Source organism: Schistocerca serialis, chromosome 11, assembly GCF_023864345.2.
Source record: "Schistocerca serialis cubense isolate TAMUIC-IGC-003099 chromosome 11, iqSchSeri2.2, whole genome shotgun sequence".
Taxonomy (NCBI): Eukaryota; Metazoa; Arthropoda; class Insecta; order Orthoptera; family Acrididae; genus Schistocerca; species Schistocerca serialis.
In genome coordinates, this window is record NC_064648.1 from 152,038,201 (window position 1) to 152,062,979 (window position 24,779).

The window sequence follows — 24,779 nt, forward strand, 5'->3', positions numbered from 1 at the left end:
TGCTATTGTACCATTACAATATAAACCCAACAGAACTGATCTGGAGCTAAGCTGCGGGATTTGGCCCGAGAAGTAACAAGACTGTTAAGCTGCTAGACGTCCAGGAACTAACGCAAGCAGCTTTTTCACACGTCACTGCCGAACGCTAGCGGGATATAGAACGGCTCGTCGTGAGAGAAGAGAAGGAAATGCAGCGCGGGGGGGGGGGGGGGGGGGGCGGCTTCGTGGATTCTGTTGTTGAGAGGCTCGTTATCAACGTGGCAGGTGACACTTCCAGAACTGAAATGTAGTATTAAAGTATTCGGGTAAGGAAGGAGTTAAGAGAAAACCAGACGACTTCAGTATTCAATATAGGACGGTGAAATCCTTGCAGTAACGTATGCCTTTGGATTACACACAGCTCGCTCAGAAAAATTGCTCTGTGTTTAAGTTGGGAATTTTCATCAGTCTTGTTTGTAATCAGATACTCTGTCAGGTGAGTTCGAGTGCATTTTATGCTTTCCGTCTGGTCAACTAATCGCGTGGCAAGTTCTTCCGCGCAAGTAAATTGCTGCAATAGCTTGCTAGTCTAAACCGACCATAAGAAGCGGGCGGCAGTGGTGTTTTACCGAACATTATTTCAATATCTTTGCTCGTGTCTTTTTACGTCTGAACTGCACCTGCTCGCATCATTGCAGGCTAGTTGAACAACTGGATGACTAGTGCTGCACAAGTTTACTGCGCCGGTAAAGCTGTTGTCCAGCATTATCTCTTAGTATACGTACGTGTAACACAGCATAAAACGTATCCTTATGACCAGTACTTGACTGTACTGGTCACAGCTTGGCTTGGTCCACGTAAAACGAAATCCAATGACATTCAAGCAAACGCGGAAGAATACGTGGGGTAATGCATACATCATTCTTATGACGAACGGAGTATAGATTTTAACGTTTTAATAATATTCACCTACGTATCTTTTAAACATGATTTTTTAAATTTGTTTGAAAAAGAAAGTTTTAATTTCAGCCAGTTCATGGAACATCTTGGGCTAACCATGTAGCGGTAGCCGCACAAAACTGCCGCACTAAAAAAACTTGAGTTTGCGTAAAACGCATTTACTGGTTTTCAAGTTGTTGTAGTTGTTTGGAAATAAGTGGAGCTATGGTGAGTGGATGTTTTTACATGCAGTTATATATCTTGTTCTGTACTAAACTTTATAATGGACACTGAGAAAATGAAGACATTTTGCATGTGTTTTTAACAGATTTCGCCGATTTGTGTTTTAATGTAGTGGCTTAAAAAGTAAATGTGCGATTCTTACAGACTTAGTGAAATTGAAATTGGAGGAGATGTAAATGAATTTGGAGAGGGCAGAACCTCATACTTCTACGCATTTTTCTTAGTATCTGACGCTATGGATACCCGGGAATCACGTGTAATCGTATTCTCTTCCAGTTTGTTGCTTTCTCTTCCTTTAATGTTATTTCCTTTTTTTAAAAAAAACCACGCCTACCAGCTTTTTTTCCTGTTTTGTGCCCAAATTTTAAATTTCTTTCCATGATAAATTCACTTTTTTTTCACTTGGTACCTGTGGAAGGCACAGTAGTTTATTTGTCTTAGCTGTAAATATTTGTGATGTATTATTTTTCTGAAATGTTCTGCATCCAGAAGGACCTCCTCTGTACGGAGCAATTGGAGGGAAAGTAAACCTAATCTAATCTATGTACTTAATACATGTTTTTAATATCTCGTTGGTTGTTGGCGTCGCGTCATTCCTCGTAACATTACAAAAAAATGGTTCAAATGGCTCTGAGCACTATGGGACTCAACTGCTGAGGTCATAAGTCCCCTAGAACTTAGAGCTACTTAAACCTAACTAACGTAACGACAACACACAAACCCATGCCCGAGGCAGGATTCGAACCTGCGACCGTAGCGGTCGCGCGGTTCCAGACTGTAGCGCCAGAACCGCTCGGCCACCAGCGGCCGGCTCGTAACATTACAAATATTTCATCATTCTGACAGTTATTTTCGTATGGTTTTATTTATTTCTTGTGCTATGTATGCCTTCGTTAGCAACAATATTTCTCTGGAGGCTATTGTATGTATGGATACTTGGATACCAGTGAGTATTATAAGGAAAAAAACTTTACAGTCTCCATTTTTCAGGTGGCAGCTGTGTACCGATGAACAGAACCAGTTGAGGTACTGTTAAGGTCAAGAATGAGTGTATTACTATAGCCCTTCTGCTCAAGTACTGGCCCTTACATTCTTGAAAATGGAGGTCACAATGACAGTATTATTGGGTCATTAGGGAAATTTTATGTCTGCATTGCAGTATTTCTCAGCTGCTAGACAATCATGGCAGCTGTGTAGCAGTAAAACAATGTCATGTGACCAGACTGAGAAACCGTGGGACATTGTTTACATTCTTCCACTTGTGACAAATTCAAACACTCAGAGAGTTGGTATTACATGATTTACCTGAGGATAGGTGGTCAAATGAAGCATCAAATTTGTGATTTCTTTACTGTGATGTGGAAAGAATGGGAGCCCAGCAGTAGACAGGACAAATGCATATACAGAAGATGATTGTCAACATTCTGTGACTTCAGTATGTTACATGTCAAGAATGGAATAGGTGCAGCACAATTGTTTTGACTAACTGCTAGCCAAAGATGAAATCATTTTCTGCTTCATTAAACCAGAGTACTGCTCATCAAATTTTGGTTACTCTTTCCCATAAGGTAAGCTGTGATAGTTCATCTTTGGAGTCAGTATATTTCATTGTATTGCTCTGTTATATCTGATTTTTTTTAAATGTTACTTTTTGTTATATGTTTCTTTGATACCATTTTGCTATGTGACCCAGGAAGATATCTTCCAGATATTCAGTGTTCCTATAATGAACAATAAAGATGCAGAAATGAAGGAACTCGGGGCTGTAATATGGTTAAAGTGCACTTTCGATGTTGATGGCACTTCCGCTGTGTGCTGCTGTTCCGCAGTTTGTTTCCCTTGGCTGTAGCCATCATATGATAGTATAGAGTAGCCAATGAGAATCTTTGAATCTAATGACATGTTTCAGCAGAAAACTCAGATGATGACTTTAGTTTTGGACATGTAAAGAGCGAGACTGAAGATTAATGATCTCACTTTTGTTGATTATCAAGTGGGTATTTGTTTTCATATGCCGTCCTTGTATGTTTCTTGGAATAAGACTGGATTTCTTGAAATATTATTTTGTATTTCAGTGTTAAAGTTTGGCGGTGCCAACAAACGTGATTGTAAGAAAACCAGCAGTGGTAACGGACTGAACTGTGGCATAGCGTAAGATGTTGGTTAAATTGAAATGTAACAGTTTGGTTGTCAGTTGGTTAAGCCTACAAATGAAACTGGAAGAAAAGAGGCTGTGATGATGGATGGAGCTGTAGACTGGTCCAATGAGCTTTTTGAAAACTTTGTGATTTGTTTTAGAAATGTCTGATTTTCGAGGTTGTGATTTCACAGGAAACTTAGAGTACAACTTCATTTTCACCGATATTCTGTTTGCTGTGACATTCTGCAGAAATTATTCCACAATGTTGCCACTTAATGTCACACACTTCACATCAAGACATTTATCAAATGCAGTTTTCTCATTGGTTCTGCCATATTGTCCATTCGTGAGACTTGTTCATAATGTTCACTTTGCAGCACACACTATGCAAACAGTTACCAACTGTATCACACATAACAAAAATTGCTGACACCATAAGTGCACTATAATCATTTTAAAATTGTTATATTTTGCTGGTATGGGGACAATGTTTTATGTTTGACTTCAGTCTGATACTACATGCCAGACCTGAACTATATTCAGGACACTGATTTAGAGTATAAAGTTAATCAATGATAAATACTGTTTACTGAAATATTCTGGGGTTTAAGAGTTGGTTGTGGCAATGTATTGAAATCACGTGTGTGACATACATTAGTTCAGCAGAACATGCTTTTTTTTTTTTTTTTTTTTTTTTTTTTTTTTTTTTTTTAATTATACAGACGTAGGCCTAAGTTCAGCTTACGCTAATAGGATGGTCTCCTGATGCACGAGTTGAAGAGGCAAGTTGTGTTGGTCAAGTGTCTGATTCCACCCGTCTGCTGTGACCTGCGGCGTAAGGGTGTTCTGGTGTGTGATGTCATTACGCTTCGGAGTTTATGAGTTGGTTGTGTTTGTAGATGTCATCTTGTTCCGTTTGATGGTGCCCTCTGGTGGTGGTGGTGGTGGTGGTGGTGTGTGTGTGTGTGTGTGTGTGTGTGTGTGTGTTTGGGGGGTGTCCGACCTAGTTTGCAGCGAAGGAATTTCTTGTTGGTAAGTATTTGTATTTTTGGGCCTGTTCTTCTCGAGTTGTGAGGTTTTGTGTGTTTATGGTGTATTGGATATGTTTTAATTTATGTAAGGATGTTTGATTTTTGGATTTTTGAGGTATTGGGGTATGGTTTTATTTCTCGTAGTTGTAGTTGTTTTGGTATTGTCAGCTGTGGTTCTTATATAGGTCAAGGGAAATGTCCAATTCCAATTTTAGTAGTTTATTTGAGGTGTTGGTGTTTTGGTCTCATCAGGTTGATCAGTATAGGTCAAGGGAAATGTTAGATTTCTGTAAAATTTGTTGGTGTAGTGAAATGTTTTAAATTTTTTTGTCGTGTTGTGCGTTTTGGGATCGTGGTGAGTTTTTTTACTATTATACTTACCTTGTCGCCACTCTAAACCCCCCAAATATCCCTCGGTTATCCCATTTGTTTGAATGTATTTTGGAGGGAGATGTTGTTTTATTTATACGTATTTTTTGTGTTTGTTGCTGTATATATGTAGTGACATCATAGGCACCATATTGGAGAGGCTTAGAATAGTCATTTCCGCCATATTGATAACGTCATGGGTGAAAGCAGATGGGTGGAATCGGATACGTCTGTAATCCCAACTTTCTGCAAAGTGTGTGAGCTACATTGTGGCAGATTTCCATCAAGTGGAAGTTTTCTGCTGCTATCATTGGCACATGTTTGGAACTTGTGATTGGTTATTGGATGTTAGTTACAATTATACAATTTGTGTTGCTAATAGGGATTTCTTATAAACACGGAGTTTATGGATTCATTAAATTTTAGTTAATTGAAGAGTGACGGTTTGTCTTTGTTCTGATGTGCACATTTCATTACGCATAAATTGGTGTGTTGGTAACACTGTCTCTACATAATTCTTATATTGCACCATGGGTGCACCGTAACAAGTGGAGTTGATGATAATTGAGTGGTTGTTTGCTGTATTTGCACAAAGCAGAATTTGTGGCAAAAGACGCATTGTAGTTTATTATCTGCTTTAAACTGAGAAGGTATTAGTAATTTACTTTTTGATTTTGTATAGGGCCCTTTCTGTTTGTGATAATGTTGGAGCAATCACACAACAAGTGCTAGGGTTCTATGCCAATGTATCCTTCTGCAGGCAAGCGTCGCTAAGCTTGCTGTCAGTCAAGAGAAACAATGAAAGCTACAGCTACATCTTAACTCTGCAAATAACTGTGAAGTGCATGGCAGAGGGTCCTACCCATTCCACCGATTATTGAGAGCTTCTGATCTGTTCACGTATGGCGCAGGGGAAAATTTGTGAGCGGCCTCATACTGTCATTACCTCTATGGGAGCAATATGTGGAGTGTTGAAGGCTATTCTTAAATTTCTCACTGAAAGTGAGTTCTTTAGATTTAGTAGTCTTTTACGGGTTAGTTTGCATCTATCTTTGGGCTTCTGCCAGTTCACTTTTTTCCACCATCTTGGTGACACACACTGTGGGTTGAACAAACCTTTCACCATTCATTGTGCACTTGTTTGCATGTGTTTGTTATTGCATGTTAGTTGTGTGAGCAATATTCTGTGTTGGGTCACATGATTGTTTTGTAAGCAATCTTGTTTGCTGACTGGTTGTGTTTTTATAGTGTTCTACTAATGCTAGAAGTAGAAAGATTGACAAGGACTGCCCTAAATTAAACTTAGCCAACACCACAATGTAATATTGTAAAACATTCCAGGGAAGTTGTGTAAAATGTGGGATGCACAATAACTGACATAGAGGATGACTGACAAAAAGATTAAAATGTCGCTGTTTCTGACTCTGCAACTCAAGAATCTCTCTAAAATAATACCCTTGCCATTTTACACACACACACACACCTTGCACCCCCCCCTCTCTCTCTCTCTCTCTCTCTCTCTCTCTCTCTCTCTCTGGTCCAAAATGTTGCAGTATTCAAATGCAAAGAATTGGAAAATCTTTTTTAAAGAAAAATTATAGGAAATTATCAGATAATTACAAAGTGTAAGAAATAGCTTTGAAGCTTTTATAATTTTTGTTAACAAAATAATGAACCAAAAACTAAACCCAATATTTTTGCTATGTTCGTACGTGTAAATGTCTTGGCCTTACGTATTGCCTATAAAATTGCTTTGAGGGTTGAAAAATTTCTCTCTCCTCAAATTTTTTATTTTTACTTGCCTTAATGCATGACAAGATAACATCCGTAACTAACAATTTTGTTCTTACATGTTATTTTTCATTATTTTCAGGTTGTGTGTAACGGTGGAAAATTGTACTGGCCACAAAGTTTTCGTAACCATACATCCGTATGTCAGGCTAACTGGTTATTACCGAATGTGCAGATGAGGGATTTTAAATCTGGAGCTGTTTCACATGCAGTAATGTAAGTTTTGGCCAAGGACGTTTTACGTTTTCAATTTGGTAAGATTTCATTTGTTGAACATAACCTGATTTTGATGTTTTGTGAGTTGAGACTTTATTGTTTGAATGCAAACAAGAGTTAAAAATGAGATGCATTCTAAGAAGTCTGGTATCTGGTGGTATAACCTTATCAAAAAAATCATTGATTCTTCTCTTCCTCTCAGCTCAAATTATCTCACATTCATTAAGGTAGTCATAACACACAAGATTTTGACTGCTTCATTCTGTGATTTGTGAAATGAAACAGCTCTTCTTTGCTGAAAGTTTTGTTGATGATGTTTATTACAGAATGTGGTGTTCTACACTGTTTGCTCTTGCCCGACTTAGGGTTTTTATTTGATCAAATTTCCATTGCCTTTAGGGTCAGTAGGCGAAAATCGGCAGCGTTCTGAAGTCTTCGTGCAGACTGTGTTTGTACATGGCTCCCACTGTCATTTGCATACAATAAATGTGGTAGAACTGTAGCAGCTGTAGATCCGTTATTGTTGACTGTTGTCAGTCAGTTCATTTACACAATATGTTTGTATGTTTGGGTTTTTCACCTCAGCAGGGCAATTTCAAATCTGCATTTGCTCCAATTGGAAAGCAAACGTTTCAATCTCTGGTTCATATTGTCGGCATTGCTTGAAGCGAGTGTCAGTTACCACCAACCCTGCACACCTCTCACAGATTGGAGAAGGAAAGTTCAATGATAAGCTATGCTCCAGCTGTCCAGGTGCTGTCTGTCCAATTTCCCGTACTGTGTCAGCTTAATATGATGACAAGCTTTCCTTCTGTCAGGCATTACCCAGTGCAGAGAATGGTTTCACCATAAGCTATTATTGTGATGTTGTCATATTAACCCATTCAGACCGGAATATTTTGCTGGTGGATGGAAAATTTTCTTTGTGCTCTGATGTTGTTGGGCTATTTTTCAATGGTTTTAGATGGAAGATTTATACAGATACATGTACCCATTTTCAGTATACACTCTGTACACTTGGCTTCTTTTTATAGACTAAAATAATTGTTTTTGAAATATTCTGTTGTAATAAGTACTCTGATAACTAAATAATTACCGTGCAAAACAATCACAATAGATTATACAGTAGAGTATAACTGACCAACAAGTACAGTGAATTCTGGCAGTTAAAAGCTGCTGCAAGCTGCTATATTCACTTGTTGATGTTTTTACAGTGATGTCCAACAGGTGGGAGCACTTGTACCTGATGAAAAGATTGAACATTCACAGATGTGTACATGAGGTTTCCATTGAGGAAAAATATTTCTGTTGCAGCTAATACACTCAAAAATAATGTATACAATTGTAGCCATTGTACTATTTCTACTTCTTTCTCTTTAATTTTAGATGTATACATTGAATAGTGTGAGTGAAAGCAGCTAAACATTTGTAGTTGTATGTATGTCAGTGCTGACTGTTGGTGTTCTTACAACTGTCTCATTGTCTCTGTGCAACTTCCTTATTAATCGTAGGTAGTGTTGTTTTGTACCTGTCTCCACTAGTGCCCTTGACTGTTAATCCCAAACATTTTCGCAGAGTTAAAGCGAGGAAAGGCAGCTTGTGTTTCCTAAACCACTTTCTGTAATTTGTACCTGGTCTACATATTTATGTAATCAACTTATTTCAAGCGAGCATTGTATTTTGTGACAACTACTATTCATACTTTTAGGATATGGAAAATGTAAGGTGTTTTTTACCTGTGAGAAGTTTAAAAAACAGGAGCTAGTGTGTTAACAGACTGAAATTGCTCATTTGCACTTACGAGGAGAGATCCCCAGCAGTGGAATCGACTATTTGAAACAGTGTATGCAGTGATGTAAACTGAGGTCCGAGCAATCACAGGCTGCAGCCATTTACCCTTGTGGGTCCTCGTTTGTGAGTAATTGACGAAAAAAAGTTTGGAATTCTGTGCTATGCCCTGTATTCTTAAAAATGATAAAATTTACAAACGGTTGCACAGCGTAATTTTTAACGTACTTCACATGGAAAAGATTGTCAGCCACAATCTCGTCAGGTACACTAATAATTTTTTTAAAAAATCTTTATCGAAATGACTTTGGCCATTGTTTTTATTCAATTAATCAGTTGAAATGTAATATTTTCTATTAATCTGTCAAGTCATATTAGTCATAGTATGAAATTTGTAATTTGCTCTCATTTTTGTCATTTTCCATTTGGAACTCTTGTTCCTGTGGCTTTGATTATTGTTACATATTAACTTTGATTTCATTGCTTCCATTTTGTCATATGAGTTTTCTTCCATTTATTGCAGTCATCATTTCTGTTTCTCATCTTACTTGGATTTTGTTTTGCAAGTAATCCCTGCTCGTGTTTAAATCATCATACATGTTATTTTATAAAGTGTAATTAGAATTTATTTTTTAAATCTTTGTATGATGATATACATCTTGTAACAAAAAATTCATTCTTGACATCATTGCACAGTCACTATAGATTTTTTAACCAACAGATCAGAATTTTCAGATGTTAAAACGTTACGACAGATAAATAAAAATATTTATATTCACATGCACAAAGATTCCAAGAGGAAGAAGAATGATAGGAAGAAAAAACTAAGAATAGTTGAAGTTAAAATGTTGTTTAAAATGATATGACAAAGTAATAAAAATAAAAGAAACTATGTGTAAACCAATCAGTTGAATAAAAGTAATGTTCAAAGTCAGACTGATAATGCAGTAAAAATAAAAAATTACATTGTACCTGACAAGATTAGTACCATCAACCTTATGCATCTGAGGTCAGCACCTTAACCATTACAGTATGTAACAAGTCCCTATATTGTCACAATTTTTTTAAAGGTATACAGTCTCACGGGAAAGTGAAATCTTTTTGGTCTATTACTTGTAAACGAAGGCCCACCAAAGTGAACGGTTGCAGGGTGCGATTCCCTGGACCTTAATTTATATCACCGTATGTAGTAGATTATTTCAAAAAGTTGATCCCACTGGAGGGACCTCTCCTTAAAATGGCACATCTTTGTGGTGTTACAGATAAGCTAGGTATACACACGATTTTTTTACTCTCAGAGCTTTTATGAGTACTACTTGTCATTTAAACAGTGTCGAGTCAGCTTGTTGGCATGTCCGAGAGTGGGGACAAAATTTCAGATAGTTTTACATTGCGAGTGCAGACATCTCGTGTAGACAGTAGCTTCCAGCTCTCGAGAATTGCTTGCTATAGTTCTCGGACAAGAAAACTGTACCGGCACTGTCGGGAGAGCCGAGAGTACTCGGCGAGTGTCGAGTGGCTGTATTACGTCCAGGATTTGTCGTATTTCACAGTTTTTACACTTCAACATCTTTGTAATATATTTTACTGTACTCCTGCTCACATTATATGAAAGTAGCCTGAAACTGCATGTTTGGAGTCATAATTTGTGGCCACGGTGTGTTTTTGAGCTAAGAAATCACCTAGTTTACATCCTACACGAACAGCATGCGCAGGTAGCTTATTTTGAATGTTCAAGACTAAAGAAACTTATTAAAACATCAAAAATAAACAAAAGAAATTGTTACTGAGGATAGTTGAGTGTATGTAAATGTATACGTGAGATGTAAATTGAAAGTGGAGGGGGAGAAAGGAAAGCACTATTGATGTCAGCTGCTTTGGGACTTTATGTGGAATCGGTGGCAACGAATGAAAATGTGTGCCGGACCAGGCTTCGAGTGTGGGATGTCCTACTTACTACGCAACTATGTTAACCACTGCACCACCCGGACGCAACGATTATCGCAATTGCTCGGACTATCTCGGCACGCTCCCACTTAGCACCGCCTGTCCGCAGCCCCGTCCGTGTCCTTCGTGCTCACTAACTTTAGGTTCCCGTCGGAGGTCGGATGTAAATGTGCATTCGCACTGAAGATTGTGGAGTTACTGCCCATCGAGGCAAATCAGTTTTATGAATGTGTGGTGCGTTCACCTCAATGGACAATTAATCCACCACCTACAGCGCGGATGCACAATTACTGTATTAACTCAAATCTAAGCCGCACCTGAAAAATGAGACTCGAAATCAAGGAAAAAAAAATTTCCCGAATCTAAGCCGCACCTGAAATTTGAGACTCGAAATTCAAGGGGAGAGAAAAGTTTTAGGCCGCACCTCCAAATCGAAACAAAGTTGGTCCGTTGCAATATGAGACACAATTTAGGTTGAATGAATGACAGTACAGCTACATTAGTTTGGTTTGAGTCGTACGCTTAGCAATTAAGCTTTACCAGGTAGCCATTGCTATGCGTCAGGTGCTCCGTCCGTATTTATACGGGTACCCTTACTTTTTCATGTGCTTTGTCTGGTTTGAATCGATTGCTTATTTTGCTTTGATCTGATAAGTGCCGTTTTCTTTGTTATAGGTGTTTACGTCACTCTAAGCTGAAAATGTATTATCGTACTGTGTCATGCATTGTTTGTCGCATTCTGATAATGAGTGTTCACGGCCTGTCGCCGCTCGCGGCACGACTTGCTTTTGTGCGCGCTACCGCCTCTCACAATTAAAAAAAAAAAAAAGAGAGGAATCGTCTCATTAGCGAAACAATGGCAAGAGACTGCTATTTGTTGTTACTTACACTGCTGCTTTCTTTAATAATGATCAACAAGAACCAAATAATAGACTGCATATGATAGAAGATGTTCTGAACGAGAGTTTTGCGAACATTTTTCTCCGTTTGAAAATCTTTGCACATGCCTCTTTAGTACATTACATTCTGCACAGAAATTAGTCATCTTATATTTAAAAATCTAGTCAATTGCCGTGGTTCATTTCTGACTGTATCACTATTAGGCATAAGAATAACACGTTTATAAATATGGCATGATATGCATATTCTTCCGCGTTTGCTGTTGTCTCATTCTTAGTTTCGTACTTTATTAGGCAGACAGGATTTAAATGAGATAGTAGCAAACACGAAAGAATACATGGCAAAATGTTAATATTTGTATTATTCTTATGGTGAAAAGAATACTTGCATGTGATTCACAATTCATAAAAGTTCCTATTAGCGACCATCTCTTCTCACAGGTAGGAAAAAATTCAGAACGTAGAGTTGGCCATACTGACAAACATCCAAATCAGTCTTGCCAGTCGGATTTTCGTAGTACATTGAAATGCTGCTACATTCGAAGATGAACAATACGGAATTTGTATTTACTTCGTTGGATAATGTATGAAAATGCAGTGGTCGAAACTCGGGGCGGAGAAAAAAGCTCGTCTTACACCTTTTCTTTTTTATAATTTATTTACTGACACAGAGGTTTTGGTGCCAGTATTTATCTTTGTGCCTGCAAAGCATACCTGTGTAGCGCTACATATATTCGATGGCAGAAGTTAGTTGTAGCGGCACCTACCAACATTTTTCAGAACTTCCACTTACTTTGCACTCGATTCTAAGCCGCAGGCGGTTTTTTGGATAACAAAAACCGGAAAAAAAGTGCGGCTTAGATTCGAGTAAATAGGGTAAGTTTGGCCCCTTGCAGGAATCTCAAAGTAGCGCCACGGAGGACGTGGACGGGGACTGTAGATAGGAGGCTCTCGTTGGGGGTGTATGTCTGCCGAGATAGTCCACACATTTACGATAAACACTGTGTCCGGATGGTGTAGTGATTAATGTGACTGCCTAATGAGCAGGAGATCCAGGGTACGAAACCCAGTGCATCACACATTATCACACGTCATCGATGATTCCGCATAAAGGCCCAATGCAGCTGACATAAATAGTTCCTCCCTTTCCTTCCATTTCTTTTCCTTCCTTCCATCTCCACCTCCACCCTCAGTTTTCATAATATGTATCACAGCTGCAGATTCCGTGTGCTGTCTGTTCCTTCAGACTTGTCCAAAAGAACAGGCATCACACATTCATATAATGTATGACAGGCAAGTGTGTTATCCACTGCAACACTTACACACTGCAATTAACTGCTCTATAAACATGTATTGGCACTGTTGGTACAGTGATGCTACCATCACTGTGGATATGCATGCTAAAGCGAACGTCAAGGGTATTGGCGAGAGAAACAGGCACAGTAGTTAGATTAATTAATATAGAGAAACAAGTGAAGAGATTTCATGCCTGTGTCTTCCAAAATTTTTGTCAGTAATGTAAGATTCAAACTGTGGCATTTCTTGTGTCCAAATTTTGAACAGTCCAACCAGTTTTGTTATCCACTCGTCCTTTTTTAATAAAGCATTACAAAAATTTGGTATAGGAGCATCAGAGTGGCCAGTAGTTCACCCTCCTGTTCTAGTAACATGGAGATCAGGATTTAATGTTCAGTTGACGAGGACCTCATTGGAGATGAGTTCGGATTTCTGGAAGCCGGCAAAAGAAATACGCAGTGTCATTTTCGTAGGAACCGACCTCGCACTCGATTCGACAGATTTAGGAAAAGTTCAGAAAACCACATCTGGATAGCCTGGAGGGGATTTTAACCACTGTTCTCCAAATGAGGCTCCTGTGTCTTACCACTGTGCCACATTGCTCTCTCACTCTTCCAGCGGGCACCGCCGTTACACCGTCGGGGTTTTCCGCACTCCGAGCTCTGTATCTGGACCCGGATAACAAAGCAATTGTCAGTTGAGTATGTTATTCAATTCACAGTTATGTGCAAGCACAATATGGCATGGGCATCCCAAAGAAAGCAGGTGTTGACAGATGTGAAAATTACCGAACTATCAGTTTAATAAGTCACAGCTGCAAAATACTAACGCAAATTCTTTACAGATGAATGGAAAAACTGGTAGAAGCCGACCTCGGGGAAGAACAGTTTGGATTCCGTAGAAATGTTGGAACTTGCGAGGCAATACTGACCCTACGACTTATCTTAGAAGAAAGATTAAGGAAAGGCAAACCTACGTTTGTAGCATTTGTAGACTTAGAGAAAGCTTTTGACAATGTTGACTGGAATACTCTCTTTCAAATTCTAAGGGTGGTAAGGGTAAAATACAGGGAGCGAAAGGCTATTTACAATTTGTACAGAAACCAGATGGCAGTTACAAGAGTCTAGGGACATGAAAGGGAAGCAGTGGTTGGGAAGGGAGTGAGACAGGGTTGTAGTCTCTCCCCGATGTTATTCAATCTGTATATTGAGCAAGCAGTGAAGGAAACAAAAGAAAAGTTTGGAGAAGGCATTAAAATCCATGGAGAAGAAATAAAAACTTTGAGGTTCACCGATGACATTTTAATTCTGTCAGAGGCAGCAAAGGACTTGGAAGAGCAGTTGAACGGAATAGACAGTCTCTTGAAATGAGGATATAAGATGAACATCAACAAAAGCAAAATGAGGATAATGGAATGTAGTCGAATTAAGTCTGGTGATGCTGAGGGAATTAGATTAGGAAATGAGACACTTAAAGTAGTTAATGAGTTTTGCTATTTGGGGAGCAAAATAACTGATGATGGTCGAAGTAGAGAGGATATAAAATGTAGACTGGTAATGGCAAGAAAGGCGTTTCTGAAGAAGAGAAATTTGTTAACATCTAGTATTGATTTAAGTGTCAGGAAGTCGTTTCTGAAAGTATTTGTATGGAGTGTAGCCATGTATGGAAGTGAAATGTGGACGATAAATATTTTGGACGAGAAGAGAATAGAAGCTTTTGAAGTGTGGTGCTACAGAAGAATGCTGGAGATTAGATGGGTAGATCACGTAACTAACGAGGAGATATTGAATAGAATTGGGGAGAAGAGGAGTCTGTGGCACATCTTGAAAAGAAGAAGGGACCGGTTGGTAGGACATGTTCTGAGGCGTCAGGGGATCACCAATTTAGTATTGGAGGGCAGCGTGCAGGGTAAAAATCGTAGAGGGAGACTAAGAGATGAATACACTAAGCAGATTCAGAAAGATGTAGGCTGCAGTAGGTACCGGGAGATGAAAAAGCTTGCACAGGATAGAGTAGCGTGGAGAGCTGCATCAAACCAGTCTCAGGACTGAAGACAACAACAACAACAACAACACCTACTCTATGGTTCGCCACTGACTATATTCGTACGTTCACTGTTTATCTGTAGTATTAACTTCACTTTGCAGCATCACTTACCTATGCAATTTCACCATTAGCTTTGCAAATTCCTTTAAGAAAACATACCTCACTGACATACAAAACTTTCAAGATCAAATAGAATAGTCGTTAAAAACATCAGTTATCATCTGTAATGACAGGTGACAAGCATCAGAGACAGAAAAGCAATTTGACAACTATGTGCAGTTGTGATCAAATCATATTCACATTGTTTACTATTTAAAACAGTCTTGATCACGATTTATTTATTAAGGTGACCTGTTTCGACCACTACTGTGGTCATCTTCAGACCATTGAGTAGGAACCTCTTTCTGCTGGAGAATCACCAGCTGGATTCTCCAGCAGAAAGAGGTTCCTACTCAATGGCCTGAAGATGACCACAGTTGTGGTCGAAACCGGTCACCTTAATAAATAAATAGTGATCAAGACTGTTTTTAATAGTAAATATTTGTAACTCATTGATCACTGCTACTCCCATAATGTATTCAAAAGTAATATTCACATTGGTTGTTGTTGTGGTTATGTTTCATATAAACAAATAGCGTTATCATTTTGTTATTGCAATTCAGGTATAAATAATGAAGGGCTGCGTTGACCCAAGTTTCACATAGCCAAACTGTGTTATCCACAGCTATGCTGTGCAGTTAATAGGATTTCTTCCTGCTCAATTTGCGTATGTAATGTGGAAAAAATGATGCTTAGGATGCCTCTGTGCGTGCTATAATTAATCTAATCTTGCCCTTACAATCCCTGTGTGTGTGATACATGTACATAGGAGGCTGTAATATATTCCTAGATACATCTTTTAAAGTTGGTCCTTAAAACTTCATTAATAAGACCTTCTTGGGATATTGTTTGTCTATATTCGAGAGTCTGTCACTTCAGCATCAAACCTACCTCTGATTATTCATGCTGCCCTCCTCTGTGTACACTCAATATCCCCCGTTAGTCCTACTTTGTACTGGTTCCACACATTTCAGCAATATTCTAGAGTGGGTCATACAGGTAATTTGTGAGAAATCTCCTTTGTAGACTAATTGCACTTCCCCAGTATTCTACCAATAAACTGAAATCTGCCACCTGCTTCATCCACAACTGAGCCTGTGTGGTCACACAGGTAATTCGTGAGGAATCTCCTTTGTAGACTGATTGCACTTCCCCATTATTCTACCAATAAACTGAAATCTGCCACCTGCTTTATCCACAACTGCAGCTATGTGATCATTCCATTTCATATCCCTACAAAGCATTTCACCCAGATATTTGTACAAGTCGGCTGATTCCAACAGTGACAAATTGATATTACAGTCATAGGATACTATGTTCTTTCATTTTGTGACGTGCAGAATTTTACATTTATAGCAAGTTACCAATCTTTGCACCACTTTGAAACCTTATCTGACTGAACATTTATGCTTCCTTTCAGATAGCACTTCATTGTAGATAACTGCATCATCTGCAAAAAAAGTCTGAGGTTACTATTAATATTGTCCACAAGTTCATTGATATAGGACATAAATAACATGAGTCCCAATACACTTTCCTGGGGCGCACCTTAAGTTCCTTCTGCATCTGATGCTGACCCTCCATCCAAGATAACATGCTGTGTCCTCCCTATCAAAAAGTCCTCTATCTAGTCACAAATTTCCCTCGGTTCCCCGTACAATGGTATTATTGACAAAAAGCATAGATAGGGTGCCGAGTCAAATGTTTTTTTGGAAAACGAGAAATACTGCACGTACCTAACTTCCTTGATCCAAGCTTCTATTATGTTGTGAGGGAAAAGTGCACATTGGGTTTCACACGATAAATGTTTTTGGAATCCATGCTGGTTGGCACGGAGGAGGTTGTTCTGTTTGCGATACCTCGTTATGTTTGAGCTTAGAATATGTTCTGAGATACTACAACAAATTGATTTCGATGCTCTTGGAGAGTTGTTCTTGGAGAAGGGTGTTACCTGTGCTTTCTTCGGACTACTGGACACAGTTTGCTGTTTGAGGGATCAACGATTAATTACAGTTACAAGAGCTCTGCAGGTGGAGAGTTAAAGCTGCCTTATTTGCACATTTAATGGTTAAATCACATTTTACAGTTTTCTGTACATGGTCTTCATACAACTAACAGTTCATTAGTGAGAATTCTGTTAATTATTCTTGCCTGACAAATTAGTTTTTCTTCACTGGAATGCCACCCATCAGCTATGTTAGGGACCTAATATGTTAGAATTGGACAATGGCAGAATAACTTGGGAGTAGTTCTCTAAGAAATTAGTCGTGCATATATCTTTTCTCCATATTCGTGCACCAACTGTAGAAGTTCATGCACATTCATCTATTCAACTATACACCGAAATAAAAACCAATAAATGATCAAGCACTAACCTTTTACTCACACGAGTGGATACTAACACCTACGTGTTAATTAGTGTTAACTGGCGTAATTAGAGCTGCAGTCTGATGTTTTCACAAAAGTTCACATAAAGGCAACACAATAGAATGTTCTCAACACACAAATATTCGTGTGTTAGTATTTAATCCTGGACTCTCGGTGATACTGAAACTATACTTTGTTAACGTGATGAAAGAGACAGAGATGTTGCTCAAAGGATTTCTAATTGCAGGCTGCCAACTCATTGTCCAGAGGGGGTGTATAATTCGTGAGATTGATAATTAAATTTTGTTTTACCACAAGTATCAACCTGTTTAGCCCAACAACAATCCTGCCTAATTGTATGTTAGATAATTAAAAAAGTAGTAAAGACAGATATCCTATTTGCTGGTACAGTGTATACATTCCCAATGAATTACGAAGTTCTATGTAAAATACTCAGGTTTGTAACTTCTCTGGTTCATGTAAATTTTTAATTACCGCTGCATCAGACTGACGGCTAGATGTTTACGCACCCAGTCAGAGTGAGTTCGATCACACCTTCTGCCCTGTTTGCAGTTGTCATATTGCTCTGCTACGTCAGCTGTCGGTTCCAGTGGGGTGCAAATGACTGTTGTGGTCTGTAACATAACTGTGGTAATTTGTGTTTACGCGCTTTGTTTCTCGGTGTGATGTGTTTCTTTTATGGAATGTGTAAAGCTAAATGTGAAATTGCTTAGGAAATTAATAAGACTGTTATGACCCTGCCAAGAAAACTCCGTACTTGACTGTTAGTAGGAATACTATGAATGTGCTATGGCACTGCACGGTTGTTGTTACTGGAGGAAAATTGTGCTTCTGCGAAACTGCAATACGACAACATCCCCCTCTTCTGTGATCAAGTGTCAGCCACTTCATTATTCTGATCCCAGTATAGTGGCTTTTTTGGTTAAGCGAAGACATTATCTGGTATGGAAGAATTAGGGCAACAGACGTATAAATCAGTGAATGAACAACCTTAAGGGCTCAGAAAACAAAAGTATTTTTGGATGGATTCACAGTTTAGTTATGAATAATTTCTAAGTTAATGAATTTTCAGAGAGCATCAACTAGTTAGGGGAAAGAGTAAAATTAGGACTTTCTAATGCTCTTGCTCTCTTTGTGGACACTTCGTAGCCCACTCTATTCTTGCAGCTGCATGGCCTGGGAACCATTTCAGTCGCCAGTTTATCTAAAAAGACTATGTTCTTTGAAAAACTAACTGTACCATTGAAATTGGCAGATTGTAAACTATAGTGAGAATAATAAGATTACAAACAGTACTTCATGATTAATAATTTTATAACAGTAATTAAATCCATGGATGGAAAATATGGAAACTAAGGGAAAGGCAACCAGTCACCTATAGTGGACTGATGAATTGCGTACTTAAGCACGTAACAGAAAACAGTATTTGGACTAGATTTCAAACACTCACTCTATTTCTAGAAAAAGTACACACAATACTCTCCAGTGGTTGTGGCCCAGGAAAAAGATCAAGCGCACAAAAGCTAGTCACAGTACTGTTTTCTGTTATGGGGTTTTACAATTTTCAGTACACACACTGTTGAAGAAGAAGAAGAAATTAGTTACCTAAAGCAATAGAATGGTGACAAGCAGAGCAATTCTATCTTGATAAATTTCCGACAAAACTTACTGCACATTGTTGCCAAAGAAGCTTTCTTATATCTGCTGTGTCTTTAGGTTAGGCAATTGTCTTTCCATAGACATGGTTTTAGAAAGCATTGCTTGTGTGAAACTCAACTTGCCTTTTTTTGCATGATATGCTGTGAATGGTGGATGAAGGGCAACAGACGGATTCCATATTTCTAGATTTTTGGGAACCATTTGACAGGTGCCCCATTGCAAGCTGTTAATGAAGGTATGACCATACGGAATAAGTTCACAGATACGTGACTGGCTCGAAGACTTCTCAAGTAATAGAACACAGTATGTTGTCCTCGACGGCTAGTGTTCGTCGGAGACGAGGGTTTTGTTGGGAGTGCCCCAGGGAAGTGTGATAGGACCGAAGTTGTTCTCTATGTACATACATTATTTGCGAGACATGGTAGGCAGCAATCTATAGTTGTTTGCTGATAATGCTGTGGTGTACGATAAGGTGTCGAAGTTGAGTGACTGTAGGCAGATAACAAGATGACTTAGACAAAATTTCCAGTTGGTGTGATGAATGACAGCTAGCCCTAAATGTGGAAAAATGTAAGTTAATGTGGACGAATAACAAGATCAAACCTGTAATATTTAGATACAGTGTTACCAGTGTCCTGCTTGACGCAATAAAGTCGTTTAAATATCTAGGAATAACATTGCAAAGTGACATGAAATGGAAGAAGCATGTGAGAATTGTGGTAGGGAAGGCGAATGGTAGACTTTGGTTTAGTGGGAGAGTTGAAGGAAAGAGTGGTTCACCTGTAAAGAAGACAACATGTAGAACACTGTGCAACCTATTCTTGAGTGCTGCTAGAGTTTTTGGGATCTGTACCTGGTCAGATTGAAGGAAGACATCAAAATAATTCAGAGGCGGGCTGCTAGCCTTGTTACCTGTTAAAAATTTGACAAAGCACTGAAAGACTGAAGTCGGAACAAGACCCCAGGGGTAGACAACATTCCGGTAGAGCTACTGATAGCCTCGGGAGAGCCAGCCATGCAGAACTCTTCCATCTTGTGTGCAAGATGTATGAGGCAGGCAAAATACCCTCACACTTAAAAGACGAATAAAGTAATTCTAATTCCGGATACAGCAGGTGTGAAAATTACTGAACTATCAGTTTATAATAAGTCACAGCTGCAAAATACTAACACGAACCCTTTACAGAAGAATGGAAAAACTGATAGAAGTCAAAATGGGGAAGATCAGTTTGGATTCTGGAGAAATGTAGGAGCATGCGAGGCAATACTGACCCTACGACTTCTCGTAGGAGATAGGTTAAGGAAAGGCAAACTTATGTTTACAGCATTTGAAGATTTGGAGAAAGCTTTTTACAAAGTTGACCGGTAAGCCCTCTTTCAAATTCTAATGGTGGCAGAGGTAAAATACAGAGAGCGAAAGGCTATTTACACTTTTTACAAAAAACCAGACGACCCAAACAAAAAACCAGATAAGATTCGAGGGGCTCAGAAGGGAAGCAGTGTTTGAGAAAGGAGCGAGACAGCTTTGTAGCGTATCCCCAATATTACTCAATCTGTATACTGAGCAAGCAGTAAAGGGAAAAAAAAGAAAAAGTTGGAGCAGGAATTAAAGTCTAGGGAGAAGAAATAAAGACTTTGAGGTTTGCTGATGATATTGTAATTCTGTCGGAGACAGCAAAGAACTTGGAAAAGCAGTTGAATGGAATGGACAGTGTCTTTAAAGGAGGATATAAGACGAACATTAACAAAAGCAAAATGAGGATAATTGAATGTAGTCGAATTAAATCAGGTAATGCTGAAGGAATTACATTAGGAAAGCATTTCTGAAGAAGAGAAATTTGTTAACATTGAGTATAGATTTAAGTGTCAGGAAGTCCTTTCTAAAAGTACTTGTATGGAGTGTAGCCATGTTTGGAAGTGAAACATGGACAATAAACAGTGTAGACAAGAAGAGAATAGAAGCTTTTGAAATGTGGTGTTACAGAAGACCGCTGAAGATTAGATGGGTAGATCACATAACTAATGAGGAGGTATTGAATAGAATTGGGGAGGAGTATGTGGTGCAACTTGACTAGAAGAAGGATTCGGTTGGTAGGACACATTCTTAGGCATAAAGGGATCGCTCATTTAGTACTGGAGGAAAGTGTGGAGGGGGTAAAAAATCGTAGAGGGAGACTGAGAGATGAATAAAGTAAGTTGAGTCAGAAGGATGTAGCTTGCAGTAGTTACTAGGAGATGAAGAGACTTGCACAGTGTAGAGTAGCATGGAGAGCTGCATCAAACCAGTCTTTGGACTCGAGACGACAGCAGTGACGATTATGGCGACAACAACAATAAGTTCGAACAATATGTAAATGTTACAGATATGCTTGGGGAACTCGAATGGGATTCCCCGAACAGAGGGCGACGTTCTTTTTGCGAAACAATATTGAGAAAATGTAGTGAATTAGCATTTGAAGCTGACTGCCCAACGATTCTACTGCCGCTGACATACATCGCATGTAAGAACTCTGAAGATAATAGAAATTAGGTCCCATAGGAGGCATATAGACTGTTGGTTTTCACTCACCCTATTTGCAAGTGGAAGAGGAAAGGGAATCGCTAGTAGTGGTGTAGGGTACCCACTGCCACGCTTTGTACAATGACTTGTGGAGTGTCTATGTAGATGAAGAATCAAACAAAATTTTATGTCCTTATTTACAATAAAAGGAAAACCATTATTTAATGGTTTAACACAATGTCAGAAATGTGTAACTTCATTAACTCCAAAGATTATACAGAATCCATAATGTAATCACTCACTTGGTGAACATTTTTGTATACTCCATAATTTCCTAAGATTAAGAATGTGCCATGATTTGCAGTCTGATATCTATCTACAGTTTAATAAAGTATGTGACAATGGTCTTTGAACCTCTGTGTTCACTCAAAAGCAGAAATAATACAGTGTCCACCTACATTCACAAAAAACAGGGTATGAGAACTATGTTTAAATTAGATAGTGGCAGAAAAAAATTGTTGTCTCTGGAAAATATTGTGTGTTTGGAGCTGTGCTGCTTATACGTATCGGAAGTGTGGCCATGTAGCGTTTCACAGTAACACCTCGTATTAGACGGTAATGATCTGTGTACCACTGAGCTGAGGCAGATAATGTCCCTGTGGTGGTTGTGCTGGCGTGGTTACGTACACGATTATAATTACATTTCAATTATTCGTGGGGTTTCGCACTTTCTAGATAAATTATAATTTTAACTAACATGTAGATTTTATAGTTTACATGTGTCAGTTTATGGAGATATGCACTGTACATCAGTAATCTTGTGTCTCTACTTCAGTGTATGCAATATGTTCTGTGTTATCAACATCAGTACCCTTAAATTTGTTTGTTCTCTATTGGATGCCTCTGTCAGTATGCTTGATACTGGTCATATAAATAAATAGTTTTGTAGTGCAGTTCATGGTGTACCACAACATATCCTTGAGCAAATTCTTGTCTCGGTTAGATTGTGTTTGGCACTGATACAGCTGATTGTGATTGATGTGGGACCTAAACGGTAGATGCGCCACTGTTTTGACTCTCTTCACGTCCCTGCTGGTTTTTTTGAGGGAATCGACAAATATTATTCAAGAACCTATAGGAATTTTCTGAATACTCGGTACCAGTCCAACCATTGCCAAAGAGAGGATCATATTGTTTGTGAATTTTAAACCCAATCTGGGTCGTTCATTCTCGTACCGTAAGGAATGAGCATAGGGGATTTATTGTAATTTTTAATTGTGTACATTGTTGCAAGTAAAACAGCCTTGTCTTTCATTTTTAAAATTATGTTTCAGATCACCTCACAGGTTGAGAAGTAGCAATGGTGTTAACCACGTCTCATGGTACGGCACAGGTTTTCTTCCGGATGTGGAGCTGATGCAGCTTGCAGTGATCAGGAGTTACCAGAAGGCAAACATGTGATGCCTGGCCTACAGGAAGCTCTCTCTGATAAGTTATTAGTGAGAAATTGACACTCTTGGAATTCTGTTTGTGGTCATTAACAGCTTCAAGTGCATAGAAAATTTGTAAATTTTGAAAAATTTGCAGAATTTTTATATGACCTACTTAGGAAATGCTGATACTGATTCAGCTGAATCAGTAAATAGAGGTAACACTGACATAAGTCTCTACTTTCGTGTTGTATTGCAGCACAGAATCATCTTCGTTTATAAAAGATACAGAAGAAATATTGAGATTTCTAGTATAAATTAGTTTTCATTGTCACAAATGGCATTTAACAAAATGTTTGTGTTGAGTTGGTTGCTGACACTATTGTGCGTGTGCTGTTGTAAAAACATCTTTATTGGGGTATTTTAGAGTATAAGTGTTTTCAAATGGACAAGCCTGAACAATTTTTGGTATGAATGCTGAAAACTTCTCGAATGTTATTCATCAAATGATATGGCACGTTGTTTTGGTTGGGAAAAAAAAAGAGATTACAAATGCAGTGCCCTTCTATGAGGTTACCAAGGAGGAAAGAAAATAAATTGCAATGACATTGTCTAAGGATGAAGTTGAACAACATAAGCCTTTATTTCATGCAGCTATTCACAATATCCACGCATCCTGCACAATGTTAGTCAAACTTGGTTAGACCAGTAGCTGAGTAGTAAACTTCACCCTTCTCTAGTAAATGTCCTCTGGACAATGATGGATCTAATGAACACGGACATCCTTCCCTCTCAACCTCAATTGAAGTGTGCCTAGGTGCCTCACCAGTTTTAGCATACCTTTGCAAACCAATTCCTGTAGCGATCTGTCGCCCCTCAGTCAGTACGTACGTAGAAGTGGTAGATATTGAGATTACTGATCACAAAAAAGAAAGCATCTACAATTGCTTACTAGTGTAAAGGCGTCAGAACAACATCAGATACCTGTAAGATTTTACAAAAGTTACACAAGTAACATGCTTCCGTTCTAGCAGCAGTTTATCATAGTTCGCTGAAGCAACAAAAGGTACCTAATGGCTGGAGAAAAGTGTAAGTCAATCCCATTTTCTAGAAAGGCCGTAGAACAGATGGACATAATTATATGCGTGTGTGGTTGACGTCAGTCTGTTGTAAAATTACGGAAGATGTTTTATGCTGAAGAATTGTCGTTTTGCAGGATGAAAATATCCTGTATAGAAAGTTAACACGGATTTCGCAAACTAGATCTGTGAAACTCGCCACGGTCTGCTACTCCGTGAGATCCGTAGCGCTGTAAAGGCATTCAGGTTGATGCAGTGTTCCTCGACTTCAGGAAGGCATTTGACATCATTCCGTATTACTGTTTAGTGAAAAAATAAGATCAGAGTATCAACCCGGTTTGCAACTGGATTGATGCCTTGCTTGCAGGTAGAACTCGACAAATTGCCGTTAACAGAGTAAAATCGACAGATGTAGAAGCAATTTCCGGAGTACCCCAAGGAAGTGTGATAGGACCATTACTGTTGTGGTGTACCAGGCTGTTCCACCTCCTCCTCACACTCAGATGAAAGACGCCAGTGTAAAAACATTGTTTAGTAGGAAATTTTTCACTGTGCACAAAGTGGCCCAATCGACGTATAGAGTTCACGTGAGCACGGAACCTCACCGAGGCCCCCACTGATTGAGTGTCTTTACCTGTGGTGAAGTTGTTTCTTCTACTTTGGCGTCGAGGTGTGGTGGTGTTTTGGAAGGTAGAGTAAGAGAGGTGATGCCTCCGATGACAGTGCTCGGAAACAGTTTAATGAAGCTGAAGAAAAATGTCATTACATTCAGATCTGTTCTCTTGTGTTCTGTTTTAAGAATTTGAATAGAGACATTGATTTGATGTACTGACCAATAAGTTACCTGTTTGCCCAGTGTCGTAATTGTTATGAGAGCAGCAAATTACAGGAGAGTTCTTTCAAAGGTAGTTACGTCATTCCGGAGCAAGTCGGTGCAGAT

At 38.8% G+C, this 24,779-nt stretch overlaps 1 long non-coding RNA gene across 1 annotated transcript; it reads left to right on the plus strand.

Moving 5' to 3' along the window:
• Nucleotides 1-964: 964 nt before the first annotated feature.
• LOC126426954 (uncharacterized) lies at nt 965-23,672 on the plus strand. The gene is made up of 3 exons (XR_007576466.1): nt 965-1,146; nt 6,575-6,708; nt 22,665-23,672. It is a non-coding gene; the product is annotated as an uncharacterized LOC126426954 (long non-coding RNA).
• The last annotated feature ends 1,107 nt before the right edge of the window (nt 23,673-24,779 follow it).